The 5504-nt window shown below is 38.8% G+C and overlaps 1 protein-coding gene across 9 annotated transcripts in view; it reads right to left on the reverse strand.

Annotated features, from left to right (window-relative positions):
• Positions 1 to 5504, reverse strand: part of MED12L (mediator complex subunit 12L) — a 340418-nt gene that overhangs the window by 107764 nt on the left and 227150 nt on the right. The gene's annotated exons all lie outside the window — the stretch shown is intronic.

The raw sequence follows: 5504 nt of genomic DNA on the forward strand, positions 1-5504 counted from the left end.
AGAAAAGGAAAGATATTCCCATTTGAATGCAGAGTTCCAAGGAATAGCAAGGAGAGATAAGAAAACCTTCCTCAGTGATCAATGCAGAGAAATAGAGGAAAACAGTAGAATGGGGAAAACTAGAGATCTATTTAAGAAAATTAGAGATACCAAGGGAACATTTCAGGCAAAGAAGGGCTCAATAACAGAAATTCTAAGGCATAGCAATAGAACATTCAACTTTATTTTTTAAATTCAACTTAAATATTATATGCCTGTATGTAATCATACTTAGTGGTATTCACTTAAAGAGTTTTATCTAATATATATCTGAATAGTTTCATAGTTATAAAAAATATTAGCTTTGTGCATTAAATTTATATCATATTACTCTATGCTTTTCATGCTTTTTATTCTATTTAGCTCTATCACTGAAATGTCCCGTAGCAAAGGATGCCTGAACTCATGAGTGAAGCATTAACGCCATAACCCTGCAAAGACCACTCCTCTTCTTAACCCACGTAGCCTGACCTCAGCTTTTACACCTTCCCACAGTATCCCAATCTGGAATAAGCTAGCCCTGATTTCCTCCTTTTCAGAAGAGAGCGCGATCAAGAAAGAATATAAAAAGTATTTCAAGCAATCACCATGTCATCACTAAAGGAAAACTAAGCGCTTTCTAAGGGCAACCAAAACATTATTAACTGACTTTGACTTTCTAGCTGGAATTTATAACCATTCCAACTTTACATTCAGAGAAATTACTGCGATTCATATTCATTTATATACTCTCCCTCTGTCTTCTGATCAAAAACAAAAGCAAGACAAAACAAACAAAAAATGATACTGTTTACTAAGCACCAACCAAGTTTCAAACACTGTAGGAATTATCCCATAGATTATCCCATTTACACTTTACACTCTTCTTTCAGAAGAAGAAACTGAAGCTCAGAGGTAATAATGACTTGCCCCAAGTAAGAGAGCTCCTAAGTGGACAGGCTGAAGTTCACGACGAAATCTCAGGACCGCCAGTTACAGGACTCTCATTAGTACTAACAGCATCCCTCACAACCAAGACTTTCAAAATGAGGAGCTGGGTCAAACAGCAGAACACAGAAGAAAGCGTCAATGTGAGGGCAGGAGTCAGATGCAGGCGTTATCTCCAGATTTGTCTCCACACGGTCCCTTCCCTTTAATTGACCATTACGCATGAAGTTCTCATACCAGGAAAAGGTAAGCAGCTTTATTTAAAGCAGACCTAATAGATACAAATCATCTCAAATGGCAGATTAAACACAGTAATTCAAACATAGGGACCTAAAGATACCAATCTCAGTGCAGACAATATTAAAGGGTTTGTAATAATTATACTCAGCACAAATCCCAGTTACTGACTACATGGTAAGCCACAATTACAGTGACTTTTGTACACAGAGATGGGACAGGAAGATCTGGTGATTTTACTACGATCCTTGTTGTATGTTCTGACTACGTGTGAAAGACATATTATATGAACTATGTTTCAATTAGACCCCTGCTCATCTTTGTTTAGTAATAATGGGATCGAGTACTGGGAAGGATTTGGAGGCCCTTTATGTGTGTGTTTTCCTTTAAGAAGAAATGGATGCATCAAAGATTAGAGAGACAGAGAAAATTAGACAAGTTCTGTGCCTACCAACACTGGAGACTGGAACATTACGCCTGGGGCCAGGCCAATGCAGAGAAGTCACATAGAGGGAGCAGAGAGGACGCAACCTATGCAAGTGAGAGGTGACTACAAGACCAGGGCAAGCCTTAGCAACGCGCTGCAGATGGCTCAGGTCCAACCTCTGGGTCAGGAAGACCCTGGCAAAGGCATGGCCACCCACTTCAGTGCTCCTGCCTGGATTTTCCACGGACAGAGGGGCCTGGCGGGCTTCAGTCCACGGGGTCGCAAACACTGAGACGCTCAGTGACTTTCACTTCACTCATGCTAAAAGGCGAGGAAGCAGGAGTAGGGGCGAGAGTTCACTCCAGGGTTTAGGAAGACTTATCAACACCGCTACCCATGTTCATTCCTGTAAAGGTGCTCGAAACAGTCTCTCCTTCAGTCCTTCTGTCTCTTTAAGAACATATTTTGAAAGATGACACAGATTATTTTCTAAAGTTCACTGAATGAATCCTAGTTTTGCAGAATAATGAAGCCAAGAAAATTTGAATCAACTGTCCAATATCCCAAAGCAAAAGTGATTTTGGAGTCATGAACCAGGTCTTTGTCCAAAACAAGAGTTATAGATATTCATATTTTATTTCAAGCTTTTAAACGCCAATGTAGATTTCAGATTAATATGTCCAAAAGGCCTCAGAAACATTTAAAAGTATTTCCATTTAAGTGTCCCATGGGCTGGACCTAGCAAATACAGAGCAAACCAAACTTTAAAAGCCAAGGAAATTAAGGAAAAAAACAAAGAAAGCAGATTGTTCTAAAGAACAAAAGAATAAACCAGTAAAAATATAGAAATAAAAATGAATGCAATGTAAAACTCATTAGTTTCACATCAAAAAATTATTAAGAATGTTACTGGGAAATAGAAAAATTCAGACTAAACATTTGAATTTATTATTGCTTCAGCAGTAATCACTTGATTGATAATAGTGCCGTGATTAGTAGGAGAATACCCTGGTTCTTAGGAAATACATGCTGAAGCAGTTAGGGCTGAGGACACCAGTCACAATGACTTCAACTTCAAATAGGTCTCCCTCAAAAATGTGCTGAAGGGGAGGGAAAGGGGAGGATGTGAAAACTACCACTCTGAAAGTATAAAATTTGGCTGAACTATAATTTCAACTTACCTATAAGCGTAACATATCTAAAAGTAATTTTATTATAGAAAAAAAATGAAACAAAATTTTTTTAAAACACACTGTAGTGGTAGAGGAACACAGCATATCCTAGGACGTCCGTGGTCCTGGATTCAAAATAAATTTGAGGTTTCCAGTAGCTGAATAAAATTATTAAAAGAGCTTCTCTGCATTTAACAGGATCTTCCAATGAAGCAGCAAGGTAATTATGGTTATAAAGTCTCCTGTGGCTTTTATGAAATGTAAGACTTGCTATAAAAATCAGCAGAAAAAAATTATGCCGGTTAACTTTTCAGTGATTTGAATGATAATAAAGTTATGGAATATTTCTTAGCTGCTCTTTTCATCAAAGCATTACACTTTTTTTTTCTGACTAAACCTGTACTACTTCCCTTTCTGAATGTTAAGTAAGTATGACCAGCTTTTACAAGTCCCAACTTGAGATACGCATAATGGGCTTTAAGATGAATGCATAAAGGCTACCTCATGTTAACTTTTTCACTACTACACCTACTTTGCATCACCAGTGAAAGAAGCTTTTAAACACACAATCCCACTGTTATATGACTAGCTGTTTAGTCACTAAGCCATGCCTGACTCTTTGCGAGCCCTTGGACTGTAGCTCGCCGGACCCCTCTGTCCATGGGATTCTCCAGGCAAGAATACTGGAGTCGGTAGCTGGAGCTGGTGTCAGTCCAGTAGGTGGTCCTCTTTTTCTCCTCCTGAGGGTGGCCTGGGCATGGCCTAGTCTTTTCCAGACCTTAGCCACATACTTGGGCTTCCCTGGTGGTTCAGTGGTAAAGAATCCACCCGCCAATGCCGGAGACGCAGGTTTGATCCCTGGGTTGGGAAGATCCTCTGGAGAAGGAAATGGCAGCCTACTACAGAATTCTGGCCTGGGAAATCCCATGCACAGAGGAGCCTGGTGGGCTACGGTCACAAGAGTTAGACATGGCTGAGTGACTGAACCACCACCAAACAAAAAGATCCTCATTCATAGCACATCAAACTATATCAATAAACTGTGATAAAACATTATGGAAGAGAATTTGAAAAAATAATGTATGTATGGGTATAGCTGAGTCACTTAGCTGTTCAACAGAGATTGGCACAATATTATAAATCAACTATACTCTAATAAAAAAACAATTTGAGGCAGATAATAGCACTGCCTTTATTCCCTCAACCGAAGCCTGTGAAATGTTTGTCCAGACACACTCTCTCACATGAATTCCTACCCGCCACTGGAACTGAAGGATGAGAATCCTCAGACTTGGCAGAGAAGGTCTTTGCCCAACATACTTTTAAGGAGACTACATGGGGTATGCTCCTTTGAATGGATGCTTTTAAGACTGGCAGTTGGTTATTCTGGCAGTGAGGTTTCCCATTTGAGCAGTATATCAGTTACTATTTGGGGGTCACAGCGACAAACCACAAGAAGTTCAACTCACGAAAAACAGTCTCTCCAACTCAGGCCTGCATGGCATAACTTTCCCCCTCAGGATGCAGGGAAATGGCTTCAGCGATAAAGGGCAATCCCTGGAGAAGTACCAAAGGACAATCAGCAGAATCCAACCTGAATGAAGTATGGCTGGTAAGTCTGATAAGTTCTTGTAAGACTGAACCACTATTAAGTTAGCTAATTTTTGTTCAGAGGCTTTCCCCTAGGGCTAGCTACTCATCCACAACATACTTAGTCCACCCTGAACAGAATGGAATGGAAAACCATTAAATTTTAGTTATCTGTTTTTGTTTGTTTAGAAAAAGGCAATAGAAAAGACAACTACTCAACTCTTGGTATTTACATTGAATACATTGAAAAAAAAATGAGTACATATAAATTATCTCCTTAAGGCATAAGTAAATTACTAACTGAATACTTATTACTGATTTAACTAACTTCAAAAAATGTTCCACCTTCATTATTTTCATTTATCTTTCTCTTCATTCATGAAAATAACAAGTTTTTATTATATTTGATAAATTTTTTATCTTTTTACTTCTTTGTTTGAATGTTGCATTCAAGAAAACACTGGAGTCTTCGGGACATTTTTTGGAAGCTCTAAAATTAATTACAAATAGGAAAAAAGTAATTTGATTACATAATTTTATCATTGTGGGAAGATCTTTTTAAAAGAGTAAAAAGTTGTCTTGTAGAATTCAAGAGATTAGGAAAACTGGACACCTAAGTAATTTTATTTAAAATGTTCTGAACGTTTAGATTTATGTATAGGTGAAAACAAGTATATGGATTTCAACAGATTCTCAAAAGCAACACCACAGGTTTCCCAAGTTATCAATCACCAGTATCGACATATTTAATTTTGTTCTTAAATGTGTAGAATATTATCCTGAAACATCTTTTATTAAAGATATTCTGATCCACTCTAACTCCAAATTTAATTAGCAGGAAGGTTAGTAAATACATATTTTCCAACTAGCAACAGGAAGTTTGTCCTCCCACCACCACCACCACCAGCAAACCCCTCTCAGCGCTGGGTCTGATTTAGCAAGGCCCCACCTGAGACTGGACACCCTGCTCCCTAAACCGTCCTCCAGCACTCTGGGCTCCAGCCCTCTGTGTTCCCTGCAGGTGAATCACTGTCTCATTCCTGCGGGTTCAGGAAGCGCTTTCCCCGTCTACACACCTCACCTCCTCTCAGATGTGAGTCATTTCCATTAGC

The sequence above is a fragment of the Odocoileus virginianus genome, chromosome 4 (assembly GCF_023699985.2).
Source record: "Odocoileus virginianus isolate 20LAN1187 ecotype Illinois chromosome 4, Ovbor_1.2, whole genome shotgun sequence".
Taxonomy (NCBI): domain Eukaryota; kingdom Metazoa; phylum Chordata; class Mammalia; order Artiodactyla; family Cervidae; genus Odocoileus; species Odocoileus virginianus.